Consider the following 13,211-nt stretch of genomic DNA (forward strand, 5'->3'; position numbering starts at 1 on the left):
GAGTTCTTTGTGGAAGTAACAAGAAAAATTGACCAAGGGAGGGCAATGGATATTGGAAAGAAGAACTTTAGTAAAGCCTTCGATAAAGTTCCTCATGGCAGGCTGATACAGAAGGTGAAGTCACATGGGATCCGAGATGAACTGCTAAGATGGATACAAAACTGGCTTGAGCATAGACAGCAGAGAGTAGCAGTGGAAGGGTACTTTTCTAACTGGAGGTCTGTGACAAGCAATGTTCCACAAGGATCAGTGCTGGGGCCTATTTTGTTTCTAATATATATAAATGATTTGGAGGGAAATGTAGGTAGTCTGATTAATAAATTTGCAGACGATATCAAAATTGGGGGAGTCGGATAGTGAGAATTGTCAGAGGATACAGCAGGATATAAATCGGCTGGAGACCTGGGCCGAAAGATGGCAAATGGAATTGAACCCGGGCAAATATGAGGTGATGCGAATTTGGAAGGTCTACTGCAGAAGTATACAGTAAATGGTAGAACCTTAGAAATATTAGCATACAGAGGGATCTAGGCGTGCAGATCCACAGTTCCCTGAAGGTGGCCACTTAGGTGGACAAGGTGGTTAAGAAGGCGTATGGCATGCTGGCCTTCATCGGCCAGGGCGTTGAGTATAGGAAATTGGAAAATCATGTTGCAGCTGTGTAAGACTTTAGTTACGCCTCATTTGGAGTATTGTGTACAATTCTGGTCGCCACACTACCGAAAAGATGTTGATGCATTGGAAAGGGTGGAGAAGAGATTTACCAGGAGGTTGCCTGGTTTGGAGGATATGGACTATGAAGAAAGATTGAACAAACTTGGATTGTTTTCATTGGAGTGTCGGAGGATGAGGGGGGACTGATAGAGGTTTACAAGATTATGACAGGCTTGGATAGAATGGATAATCAGAGTCTTTTTCCCAGGATCGAAGGGTCAATTACTCAGGGGCATAGGTTGAGAGTGAGGGGGGAAAGTTTAAAAGAGATGTAAACGGCAAGGTTTTCACACAGAGGGTGGTGAATGCCTGGAACGCGCTGCCGGGGGAGGTGGTGGAAGCAGATTCTATAACAACGTTCAAGAGGCATCTGGATAGATACATGTATAGGCAGGGAAATGCGCCACATACAGGGACCTGGACCACCTAGAGGCAAGAAAATATTAGATTAGAGAGGCATCTGTGTCAAGGGCCTGTTCCTGTGTGTGTCAAGGGCCTGTTCCTGTGCTGTACTGTTTTAACCCTTCGTCAAAGCAGTTGAGGCAACTAGCATGGGTGTCTTTATTGGGAAACTGGATTAGGGAGAGAAGACTATTGAACTTTCGATGAAGTGCTTAGAGAGGGAGCTCCTGCAGCCGCAGCTCCAGCCCACACTGACAGTTCAACGGCACGGTCACGTGCTGCCGTTCAAACGCGCCACGCGCCGCCTGTCAGGGGGGGCGTGGCGTGGCGTCACGGCGATTGGTCCAGTGGCGATGTCAATCACCCAGAGGGCGGGAGCTGTCAAAACCGGACGTAAGCCCGGCTGCCCGCGCAGCGAGCTGTGTGTGCGAAGGTGATTGAGTCCGAGGTGGTCAGTTGGTGACAGGGTGAGTGGGGGGCCCGCGTGTGGGGGAGGGCATTGCCGCGCGTAGCGGCCGTTGGCGTGTGTGTGTTTGGGGCGCGCGCAGCAGCCGTTGGCGTGTGTGGGACACGCGGGGGGCTCCTTCAGTGCCGTTGCTGGGGGGAGGGGAGTAGGGTTGCCAACCCTCCAGGACTGTCCTGGAGTCAGCTGGGGATTACAGAGTTATCGCCAAGGTATGCCCGTGAGTAACTTGAGAAATAATCGGAGCCATTAAATCTAGTTTCCTCTCTAAAAAAATCTTTATAAATTAGAAAAATATTGAACGTGGAGAAGGAACTGGGTTATTTTGAATGTAGGAGACGCACAGGATAAAATCTCCAGGAATATGCCCCATTAGAGTTGGTAACCAGTGTTTTGGGGGGCAGTAGGTGGGTTTGCTCACCATAACTACACAGTACTTTTCCTCCACTTTTCCTGTCGTGGGATTAATGCAGTTTGAAATAATTGAGTGGGTTTAATTTACTTCAGAGGAGTACTTTAGAGCACTCAAGTGAGTGCTTTAATCTATTTTTAAAGTTGTCTGGTGTTTATCCCAGGGTTGTGAGACTATTCCCTTTCATCTCATGTCTTTATTGTAGTAAAATGACCCAGGGCTCTTCATGGGAGAGTAATCTATTCTAGACAAAAGTTGACACTGAGCTAAATAAGAGAGACATTAGGACAGCTGAGGCTTGGTCACAGAGTTTGGGTTTACAGATGAAGGATGAGATCAGAATTCCAGTGGCTGAAGGACAGTGGAAAACGGGGGGATAAATTGATGGCAGTGTGGAAGAGGAGTTGGTGAAAAAGGTAAGGTACAAATGGATGGTAATGAAGAGACTAAAAGGTGCAAAGCTGGAAACTGCTTTGAGGATGGGGCAATGCCTGCATTAACTTGAGAGTGAGTGGGGAGCTGAAAGGGAAGTTTTCAGGGGATGTTAAGAATACCAGCTCAAAAAAGGATAGAGTGGAGGAAGAGTACCAACTTGATCTTGATGGGTTGGAGGGAAAGAGAAAGTGAGATGATATCCATTATAGACAAAGGAGAGTTGGAAAAGATGTTCTCTGTGAAAAGGGATTTGATTTGATTTATTATTGTTACATGTATTAATATACAGTGAACAGTATTGTTTCTTGCACGCTATGCAGAAAAAGCATACCATTGTTGTAGGGAAAAATCCCTGACCAGCACAGAATCGAAGCCGAGTCGCAAATCAAGGTTCAAAGCGTGTCTTTATTGTACAATTTACTAGGATCCTAGGGAGACCCCCGTAGCCAGCTCAGAAACAGTGGCTTGGCCACGTTGATCTCAATTGGATTACATCAGCCCTGGATCTTTATAGGGCTCCAAATTTGAGCGGGAACATTTGATTATGCATCTTTTTACAATATGTATAAAGTGGTCTGTCAGTTTCAAAAGTCCCTAGGAAGTTTCATGGATTAGCATTTGTATGGTGTGTGTTCGTGTTAATGGGATTACTTGGTCCTGCCCCGGTGTCTAAATCCGTTTCCCATTACTATCTCTATGTGTCCTCTTATTTAAATTGGTCCTATTGTTCCGTGTCTGTGTTTCCTGCTTGTGAGATTGAGTGTTAATGTCATCCTGTCCTGTTGGGTGTCTGGGGTATTTCATTCTTAACCTTTTATCCTTATCTCTTAGTTTATCAGATTTTTATGTCTGCCTTGGCCGAATTGGTAATATTTCAGTGATAGCTTGGTTTTGATAACCCACTCTATGGCTCGTTTCATAGGGGTCTTGATCGTCCTTGACCAGTTTAAAATGCAGCTACAGGCTGTTGCTAGGCAGATTAGGGATCTCCCGCAGTTTCTGAAATTCGTGAGTCTCTCAGCTGTACAGGGGGAGACCCGATCGAATATCCATCCGGGGGTGCCCCTCTGCATTGTTGGCCCGTTATGAGTGGTGCCAATTAGTCCAATAAAAATATGTTTAATGATACAAATATGGTTTTCTGGAAAATTTCCTCCTTCAGTCCCTCCTCTCGTCCAGGGGGTGCCATTCATGGCTGACCCCCCATGGACGACCTTCAGAGGAACAGTGATTTGTACAGCTGTTGTCCTTGCCGTTGTTCCTCCTCTTCTGGGTCGTTGCTAAGTTCTTGCATCTGGATACTGGCAGTGGGTAGCATTCTTGATGTAATATTTGCACATATCACTTTAATACAGGTTAGGCCAAGGCAGAGTGTGAACAGGATGGCTACTACTAGGATTAATCCCTTCATAATATATGCTCCCCAAACTGTGTTAAACAGCCATCCTAACCACCCATCAGTCCCTGTTAACCCCTGTTTAAAGTTATCCAATTGCTTTTGTATCCCGGACATGGCTGCTGTTATGTTTAGTGTCTCGTCGTGTACGTATGTGATGCATTTTTCCTTGATGATGGTGCATACCCCCCCTTGTCTGGCTAGCTGATAGTCCACCGCATATCTCGTTTGTTGTGTGTATAGTCTGAGTTCTGCGAGTTCTTGGTCAATTGCGCCTAATGCTTGTAGGGTGTTGTTTCCTAAAATGGTCAGTCCACATATGAAGAAGTTCCTATTACTGGCACTGATCACCCCTGCGGCGCCTCCCAGGGATAGTGTCCCCAGAAATCCATATCCTAAAGAAGACCCTAGTGTGACAGGGGCCTGCCAGTCGGAGCAAAATTCTGCGCTGATGGCCCTGGTCACTATGCGTTTCTGGACATGCCCCTCACTTGGGCATGGAACCGTGAGAGGTCTGATTGTCCCTACGGAAAAGAACCTTGGAGGCCTGTCTGTGGCCGTCATGTATACATTTTTAAATAAAAACACGTACCCGTCTTTAACCCGATAACATGCATTACCCCGGGGTCGTTTGACCGCATGGCCCCATCTTGTGGAACCTTCCCTCCCCCTGGACTGTCCACTTGATTGTACCTCTTGGTGAGAATCAAATGGATATGTCCCTGAGGCTGAGCTTACGTGGGTGCTGTTGCACTTGCCACACATAAGCTGCCTACCCGCGGTGACTGCAATGCATTTTTGTTGCTTGCAGTCACAAGTGAAGTGTCCTTCCCGGACCCGGCACTCCTGGAGAGCACAATGTGCCTCAGCGCACGAATCATTTTTAGGGACAAAGGCATGCACGCACCCCCATCCCTCTCCCTTAAAACATTGTGGGTAGTTCCCAAGTGTCTCCTCCGGTTGGGGTCCCGTCCCCCTTAGAATTCCCGGCTCAGTGAGCTCTACACACCTTCCTTGTATCCCTTGCTTAAAGTACCCAATATGTTCTTTGCAGGGTGCCCCCGATGTGTCAATAGTGAATAACTCTTGTGGGAGCCACCCTGGTGTTGCTATGAATAGGGAGTTTACTGATCGCGCTGAGGGGTAACAAGCGGTCCTATTCCCATAGATCTGGATGTGTGTTCTCAGGAATAGGTTTCCTTCCATGATTGGTGGTTCTGCTCCCCTAACCCCCATATGTTGGAGTGTATTTACAATGGTCAGGGTTATTATCAGATATGTCCCTGTTCCCATATCGCTCTTTTTTTTTTCAACAGTATTTTACAATTACAGTATATACAGAAAATAAACAGGCAATCAAATTAAAAGTAGTTGGTTCCGACGTCTTGATAGTAGATCTGGTCCTGGTTCCTGTGGAAGTTGAATGAGCAAAACGGTATTTTTTAGTTCATTTGTCCTCATATAGTTTTAATTGGGTCCAGTGTTTCCAGACCCCTTGTCCCCTTATATCTATACAGGCACAGGTATCTCCGCTAATAATGACCTCGTAAGGTCCGTGCCATCTTGGGGCAAATCCTGGTTTTGCAGGAAGCACTTTTGTTAATACCCGGCTCCCGGCTTTTGGGACTTCTGGTAATATTTCTGAGTCCCCCTCTGCGTCGACCTGTGCCTGATTAGAAATTACGGACCGGCGCATCCCCTTCAATTGGGTGCTAAGGTCTCGGATGTATTGTCGGATCCTATCTTTTATCGGACCCACATCTGTCCAGCCTGTAATAATGTTTTCGGGTAAGTGCATTGCTCGCCCGGTCATCAGCTCGTATGGAGTCAAGCCAGTAGTTCGATTTGTGGTCGCCCTAAGCCTCATCAGAACTGCAGGTAGGACTTCTGTCCAATTTCTACCTGAGGATTGCATTGCTTTTGCCATTGTTATTTTTAGAGTCCGATTCATCCTCTCCACCATCCCGGAACTTTGTGGGTGATAGGGGATGTGAAATTTTTTGTTTTATTCCTAATAGTTGGCAAATGTTTTTCAGAACCTTTCCTGTGAAATGTGTTCCCTGGTCCGAATCAACTTGAATTGGCATCCCCCATCCATAGCAAGCTTAGTGTGAATTAAATAACACTTTGTACTGGCCTTTTTTGGCTGCAATTGGGCATCCATTCATTTGTATGTAGTCTTATCAAAAGACATCGCTTTCCCCATTAAAATCACATGCCATAGAGTTCCGATCTTTATACGAGTACTCTTACACTATCTCTAATTTGATCATTTGTTTGCGTGCAAGCGCTACACCACAGTACTTCACAAAATAATTATGTCTTTATCAATGCCCAATATAGTATATGAATATATCATACAAAGTTGGTTAAGGCTTTTCAGGATTTGATGTTATTCTTGTGTCTATATGGCAGTGCTATACTGTATAATAAAAATAATCAAGCGGCAGTTGTATCATACCACTTTACACATCGTACCCGTGATATCCAAACCCTTTTAATTTAAGCCGTTTCTTTTTTTTTTAAACTGAGCTCCAGATCGAAACCCCCGCACTCTAGGAAAAGTAACAGGCGCCGAATCAAAATCAAAGCAGGTACAATACATACCAGTTATTTGATTAGGAACATTTTGGTTTCTTAACTGGCTAGGTTTTAAGCTTTGCAGTGCTTTTATATTTGGCAAACCTTGAACCTTGATGGCTCATGAAATTCTGACGGCAGTACATAATTTTAACTAGTTCAGAATACTAAACTATCTGACGTTCGCAAATCGCGATATTCTGCGATTAATACTGTATTTCACTGACTTGATATACTTTAAACTAATTCATAGACCTCAGTCTTTTGTTCCTGCTTTTCTACCTTTCCACAAAATAACTTATTTTCTTCTCTTAACTCCTCAACTAACTCTTATAATTTCTACTTCAAGACAAAGGAAAGAGCACATGCTTCCTTCCAAGGTTTAAATCCTTTCTTAACATTAAAACAAACAACAACAAAGCATCCACGCAACCACTTTGTTTAAACACACACAGACACACACATGGAAGCTTCCAAAAGTCATTCCACAGTACATCCTTTTTCATTCAAACTTATCATTTCAGACTGGGATGAGTGTAAAACATTCAAAGAGAATACTGAACATTGATTAAGACAATCGCTTTTATTCTTCTTTCTTCCAAACTGTAATTGACTCAAAGCAGAAGTAAATTCAAGAAATCCTATCACTTGAATCTTTACAGTTTTAACACTCTCCCAGCCCCCCTGAGGCTAAACCAAGGTGCAATGTACTGCACCCACTGCCTGTAGCAAACATTCCACAGGAACAAAGAGCTCCCTGCTCTCAATCTAATTACAACAACAACCACCTACATTCGACAAGCTACCAGATCTCACAAACACACTGAAATACAAAAACTAAGATCTCTCCTATCCATCTGCTGCCTTTCCCCTGGCGTAAAAGGCTTATAGGTTGCCTTTGGTTGTGCTAACGTCCCTCCTCTCGTGACTGGCGCTAGATTATAATTTTCTACGTTTTCTTCTGATGCTGGAGTGGCTGTATGTTTCTGCACTGCCTCGTATGGGCGCCGAGGGTCCGTTTCCTCTGATCTCTGCGTTATCTCCGCAGTGTGGTTTCTGTATTCTAATTCCCTCACTCTCTCCTGTAATACTTTAATTTGCTCTGTCTCTTTGTGTCTCTCCTCCATAGAGGCATTTACTTCCTCAATTAGTCCAGCTAACTGGGTCACTAATATTACTCCCATTACTTTTGTTTTGTCCCGTTTAACTCCGTCTACCCACTTTCTTTGATCTTCTAAAGTTTGTGATGCGTTCCACCCGTTCCGTTTCATCTTTGCAACAATCGCTTCTCTGGCTAACAGATACTTTAAAATGAGAGCTACTGCAGTTTCTCCCTTAACAACGTGGTCTGCCATTTTTCTGTCTAGCAGTCCTGCAACCCCCGTATGCTGGCTGCTACAGTAAAAGTGCCTCAACTCCTGTCACTGATACTGCCCCAGCACCGTCTGTATTGCTGTAGGTTCTCGTAGTGAGGTTCCAGTGGGTCTCTTTCCCCTGGGCTCCCCCAACTATTCCTGACACCTCACGCTTGGACTATTTTGTGTTGTCTTATTGGGATGTGTGCTGGTTGTTTAGTGGGTTTGTCCGCCCCTGTTCCCAGCCCCTCTAAGTACAACGCCTCCCGCTCGGCCACCACCCCCACTAGCAGGGTTGATCCGTTACCCCCCAAAACCGGGTATCCTGCTATGGGCTGTGGTGTTCCCTACAGACGAACAAGGTTATCAAACTCCGCCCGGGTCCCTAATGGATCCTCCGTCGTCGTGTCTCTTGGTCAGGATGGATCGGGTCCACTTTTCCTCAACACTTACACACCTGTACTCTGTTATCAAAGCCCCTGTTATAGTTAGTAACTGTATCGACTCTGAGGTTGTTCGTCCCTTCAGAGTCAGTGTTGTTACCCGATTTACACTGTCCGTGCCTTGCACCCTGAGTGCCTGTCTCTCTTAGCGCCCGCTTCAAAACCCAACCTTAGCGTGGGAGATTTCTCCTCTTAACGTCCAGTTTAGGGTAGGGCACCTTGAGTCAAGCACTCCCTTGTCCTATTGCCTTGGCACAGACAGCGGTTTCATTTACAATCCTGGGTTAGTTACACCAATTAGTTCTGCATGCGGTACTTATCTTTATATTAGTCTTAATTCTTTGTTATCAAATAGCCCAAAACCTGTTATCTTTACCTCTGGTCCTTTACTCCTATTAAAGTTAAAAGTTACTTACCTTTTTCCACGCGGTCGTTCTGACCTGTACCTCTTTAGTGCGGACTTCTGTTTCAATTTAAAAACTTAGGCAAGATTATATAGTTCTACAAGACAACAATACTTAAAACAGACAAACCCTAACCCTTAAAGGTACCTCACTTTGAACGGAGACCTGCACTCGCCTTTGACTGCTCTGGATTTGTATCAGATTCGTTTAAATTTGATCCCGACTTTCAAACTGTGGCCATCAGTCAGAAGTCAGATATCAAATCCTGCCGTGACTACGCCATTTTGTTGTAGGGAAAAATCCCTGACCAGCACAGAATCGAAGCCGAGTCGCAAATCAAGGTTCAAAGCGTGTCTTTATTGTACAATTTACTAGGATCCTAGGGAGACCCCCGTAGCCAGCTCAGAAACAGTGGCTTGGCCACGTTGATCTCAATTGGATTACATCAGCCCTGGATCTTTATAGGGCTCCAAATTTGAGCGGGAACATTTGATTATGCATCTTTTTACAATATGTATAAAGTGGTCTGTCAGTTTCAAAAGTCCCTAGGAAGTTTCATGGATTAGCATTTGTATGGTGTGTGTTCGTGTTAATGGGATTACTTGGTCCTGCCCCGGTGTCTAAATCCGTTTCCCATTACTATCTCTATGTGTCCTCTTATTTAAATTGGTCCTATTGTTCCGTGTCTGTGTTTCCTGCTTGTGAGATTGAGTGTTAATGTCATCCTGTCCTGTTGGGTGTCTGGGGTATTTCATTCTTAACCTTTTATCCTTATCTCTTAGTTTATCAGATTTTTATGTCTGCCTTGGCCGAATTGGTAATATTTCAGTGATAGCTTGGTTTTGATAACCCACTCTATGGCTCGTTTCATAGGGGTCTTGATCGTCCTTGACCAGTTTAAAATGCAGCTACAGGCTGTTGCTAGGCAGATTAGGGATCTCCCGCAGTTTCTGAAATTCGTGAGTCTCTCAGCTGTACAGGGGGAGACCCGATCGAATATCCATCCGGGGGTGCCCCTCTGCATTGTTGGCCCGTTATGAGTGGTGCCAATTAGTCCAATAAAAATATGTTTAATGATACAAATATGGTTTTCTGGAAAATTTCCTCCTTCACCATACATAGGGAAGGAAAGGAGAGAGTGCAGAATGTGTTACAGTCATAACTAGGGTGTAGAGGAAGATCAACTTAATGTGAGATAGGTCCATTGAAAAGTCTGACGGCAGCAGGGAAGAAGCTGTTTTTGAGTTGGTTGGTACGTGTCCTCAGACTTTTCGAATATAAGTTGCTTGGCGTGGATTGTCGTTGGTTTGATTTGCTGGGATAGTGTGTATTTGTTAGCTTTTTGAAGATATTGGTTAGCATCTATGTTGAAGATTGGCATGTATGCATGATGTTGAGTTCATGTTGTCCTGCCTGTCCCTCATGGCAGATACCCCAGCACCTCATCCAGGTGACCATATTGAACTTTGAAGCAAGACAGTGTGGGTAGGGTATTTGTATGCTTCCTTGATGCCAACGCTACCCAGCAGATGGCACTGGATAGTGATTGTGAGAAGAAATTTGGTTGATTCCTCTGTATGAACCATCTCCTTACTAAATAAACCTGCTACACCACTGAGAGTGATTTTAGTTTTTAAACAATCACTTACGTTGACATGAATTTGAGGATTACATAAGGGATCTAGGAATTACTTTGTTAGAAAGGTGAGTTCAATGGTAAAACATTTTTTGGAGTTGTGTGCATATGAGGCTATGAATGAATGAAGAAAGGATTATTTCATTCTTTCCTCTGCCTGCACATCCTTGAGTGAGTATTTTCCTTTCACGTTTTGGTGAATGTTGCTTGGAAATTGACTCTCTGGTGCTGTAGCAGGACTATCACTTTAATGTGTTTAAAGTGAGATTTTGATTCATAGTCAAAAAGCATGGAGTAAATGACAACTAGCGGTGTTTATTTTTACGTGCAAAAGTTAGCAAATACAGATGAAAATGATTATCGCTTCAGGTGAATGAGCTGCTAGTATGGAGAGAAAGGATTGTAATTGTCTCTGATTTTTGGTGCACTGTTTATGGAGAACATTGGAACTGATCTAGAGAATGTTTTGCCATTCATTTAAGTCATGGCTGTTATGCATTTCCATTCCATTTACCTGTCTGGATTCTGTAATCCCTTTACCCACCAAACACTTACCAATCTCAATTTTAACATTTTAATTGACCTCGCCTCATCCTTTTCAGGGAGTGCAAGTTCCAGATTTCCTTGCCTGCAGAAGAACTTTCTGTCATCCCCATGATGGCTTAGCCCTAATTTTACTGTTATGCCCTCCTGTTTTGTACTTCCCCGCCAGAGCGAATAGTTTCTCTCAAAGTTTTTATCTTTATTTATTCATGGGCATTGCTGACAAGGCCATAATTTACTGCTCATCCTGAATTGCCTTTGAATAGGTGGTGGTGATCTGCTGCTTTGAGTCACTCCAGTCACTGAGGGTATACCCCAGGTTATTATGTAGTGAGTTTTCTAGGCTTTGTACTCGGTGATGTTGACGGAAGGGCGATATCTTTCCAAAGTCCAGTTTGTGACTTGGAGGCAAATTTTCAGGTTTCTCATCTGCCTGTTATCCTTGCTCTTCTGGGTGGTAGAGATTGCTGGTTTGAAAGTTGATAAGTCACTTTAGCTAGGACTCCCTGATCCCATACTAGGTATGGATGGCCCACTACAGTTATGGTGCACTGGTTTGGAAGGGTTGAGTATTTAAGTTGGTGAATGGGTTACTGATCAAGCAAGTTGCTTTGTCTTGAATAATGTCAGTGTTGAATGTTTTTGGACTGCACTCATCCAGGCAAGTGGAGACTATTCTATCACACTCATGATTTGTTTTGTAGATACTGGAATTTGTAGCTGGTGCTGTTAAGTTTGTGGTCACTGGTAACCACACAGGACAGTGATCTGTGGGGCATTCAGTAATGGTCAAGTGCCAAGGGGAGATGGTTAAAATCTCTCTCTTGTTGGAGATGGCCATAATTTGAAACTTGTATGGGATGAATGTTACTCATCCATTATCAGCCCAAATCTGAATCATATTCGGGTCTTGCTGCATGTGACAGACTGCTTTAGTATCTGAGTAGTTGCAATTGGAACTGAACACTTTAATAACTCAGTGAGTGTTTCCACTTCTGGCCTAATGATGGAGGGAACATCATTGATGAAGCAGCTGAAAATGTTTGGGCCAAGAATACTGTCTAGAGAATTCTTGCATTGATGCCCTCCTAATGGAGATGATTGGTTTCCATCAATTACAGCCATCTTTTTTTGTGCTAGGTATGACTCCAGCAAATGGAGACTCTTCCCATTGATTTCAGTTTAGCTAGGACTCCTTGATCGCATATTAGGTCAAATGCTGCCCTAATGTCAAGGGCAGTCATTTTAATCTCACAATAAAAACGGAAAATGCTGGAAATATTCAGATGGTTTGGAAGCATTTTTGGAGTCAGAAGCAGAGTTCAGGTCAGTGACCCTTTGTCAGTTTTTGTAGCTATACTGGAAAAGCTTGGCTATGGGTGTGGCTAGTTCTGGATAGCAGATCCTCAGTATTACAACTGACATGTTGTCAGGGCCCCATAGCCTTTGCATATCTATACACTCCACTGTTTCTTAATATCACATGCAACCAATCTAATTAGCTAATAAGCAGCATCTGGTACAAGGTTGGCTGTTGACCATCAGGGCTATCTAGATAGGTGATCTTGTTGAGCTGGACTGGTTTAATGTATGAGTTTCAGATCCTTTGTTGGGTTCCTCAGCCAGTTGGTTTGATGGTGTTTTGTGTGTTATGCCTTGCCTGCTTTGTTCTGCTCCAAGCATGCAAATGACCCTTTCTTTTTCAATGAAAACACGTATAATTTTTACATTGGCACATCTCCCCCCAAAAACATGCTTTCATCCCTGGTGCTGTTCCACCCATATTGGTCTCTGCTGCGCCCTCGTTTGGGCAGTTCCTCACAGTGGCAGTTTTCTTCCACAAATGATTCCCCTCGTTGGGCAGGCCTTGTAATTTGTTCATGCCTTGCTCTGTGCATTCAGTTGCCTGGGCCATCTCTGCGGCTTTTCCAAAGAGATTTTAGTCTCAGCTTATTTTGTGTTATGAGGTTGTTGGTACGCTCATCCCGCAGGTGGTCTCTCAACATCCCGACCAAACCTAGGCTGAAATCATGGTTCTCTGCCAGGTGTCGCAGTCTGGCCATGAATCTGCAGACCGTCCTCTCTAGTTCCCTGACAGCAGAATGAATTATACCTCAACATGATTGAAGGCTGGGGTTAAAATGGTTTTTGACCAATCCAGCTATCTGATCAAAAGACTTTGTGTCCGGAGCTTCAAGTGATGTGAAGCTCCTCACCAGACTGTCAATTTCTGGGTCACAGACTGAGAGTGGTATCACCATTTGTTTTTCCTCTGTCATGATTTTGTTAGCTACAAAGATATAATGCAGCCTTTTGATATATTGCCCTTAGCTCGCAACGTCTGGGTCAAACGGCTCTATCTTTCCTATTAAAGGCATCTTAAGTGTGTCTGTACCTTTCTCTTGGCTTCGACAATTACATTCCTCTC

At 44.1% G+C, this 13,211-nt stretch overlaps 1 protein-coding gene across 16 annotated transcripts in view; it reads left to right on the plus strand.

The window, feature by feature from the left end:
• Nucleotides 1–1,490: 1,490 nt before the first annotated feature.
• The window catches only part of dph7 (diphthamide biosynthesis 7), a 37,646-nt gene continuing 25,925 nt past the window's right edge, over nt 1,491–13,211 (plus strand). Inside the window, exons 1-2 of one of the 16 annotated variants that reach the window (XM_078207099.1) lie at nt 1,525–1,583; nt 6,361–6,416. The gene's annotated coding sequence lies outside the window, so the exon portion shown is untranslated. Of the gene's footprint in view, nt 2,408–6,354; nt 6,417–13,211 lie in introns of all 16 variants that reach the window. The other 15 variants (XM_078207103.1, XM_078207093.1, XM_078207094.1 and 12 more) reach the window with 15 other exon arrangements.

Source organism: Mustelus asterias, unplaced genomic scaffold (genome assembly GCF_964213995.1).
Source record: "Mustelus asterias unplaced genomic scaffold, sMusAst1.hap1.1 HAP1_SCAFFOLD_2046, whole genome shotgun sequence".
NCBI classification, from domain to species: Eukaryota; Metazoa; Chordata; class Chondrichthyes; order Carcharhiniformes; family Triakidae; genus Mustelus; species Mustelus asterias.